This window comes from Elephantulus edwardii, unplaced genomic scaffold, assembly GCF_000299155.1.
Source record: "Elephantulus edwardii isolate Elephantulus edwardi_28Jun2011 unplaced genomic scaffold, EleEdw1.0 scaffold00023, whole genome shotgun sequence".
Taxonomy (NCBI): Eukaryota; Metazoa; Chordata; class Mammalia; order Macroscelidea; family Macroscelididae; genus Elephantulus; species Elephantulus edwardii.
Window position 1 is genome coordinate 14,391,846 of NW_006399773.1, and position 1,199 is coordinate 14,393,044.

Sequence of the window (1,199 nt, forward strand, 5' to 3'; positions counted from 1 at the left end):
ATTTCCACCACTGGACTTATGTTATGGGCAACATCAAACTTGAATTAGTCCCTGGGTTCTTTTAGTATGAATTGAGAATGGCTGCACATTTTTTCCATTTTGATTTTCAAACTTCTGTACTATGAAGAAAACTTAGAGTGTTGAGAAAGATTTAAGACTACATCCTTCAATATAGATTACATGTTAACATAAAGAAAGCAAAAATCCTCATCAATGGACTAGTATGCAACATCATCATACATGGAGTAAAGATTGTAGTTTTCAACAACTTTATTTTACTTGCATCCACAATCAACTATAGATCCTTTTTTTACTATGGATCCATCAGGTGGATTGACATGGTGTCTGCTGCAATGGGCCTGGCACCACCCTTTGAAATCTTCTGTTAAGTTCATCTATTTATTCAACACTTGAGTGACTTTCATCCTTTCCCCAGGTTCATAGAGTTTCCGGAGGCAAGCTACTTACGGAAGTTGATGCTACTCCTGTAGATGTAAAAAATTAAGAAAAAAAATCTTGAATCAAATAATGATGAAAGCACACCATATCAAACTTTTGATACACAGGAAAAGCAGTACTCAGGGGTCAATTCATAATAATAAGCAAGCATATCTATAGGGAAGAAAAGCTAAAATCCAGCACTTTATCCAATATCCTCAATAAATAAAATAAAGAACAGCAAGTAAAATTTATAACCTCTAGAAGAAATTATAAAGACAAGGGAAGAAATAAATGAAACAGAAAACAGAAAAAATAAATGAAACTATCATAAAGACCAGAAATTGGTTCTTCAAGAGTGAATAAATGCTTGATAAATAAATAAATTGATAAATGATTGGTGATCCTAACAAGGAAAAAAACAGAAAAGATACAAATAACTTGTATAAGAAGTAAATTGAGAGTGGGAACAGTCGTGGGAGAAGAACACCATGCTTGTAAGAGGAGAGGGTCAGTGCAGAAAAAGAAAACCCTGGATTACATGGATTGACACACTGACCATGGTAATGGAGGCAGGTGGGTCAGACCGTGGAATAAAGATAGAGCAGGATCGAGAGCTATTGTTCATGGGTTGCCAGGAGTTGTAGTTGGTTTGATGGCACATAATAACAACAGCTTTATAATATGTTGTTGTTGTTATGTGCCGTCGAGTCGCTTGCGACTCATAGCGACCCTATGTACAACAGCCCTAAACTCGGCTC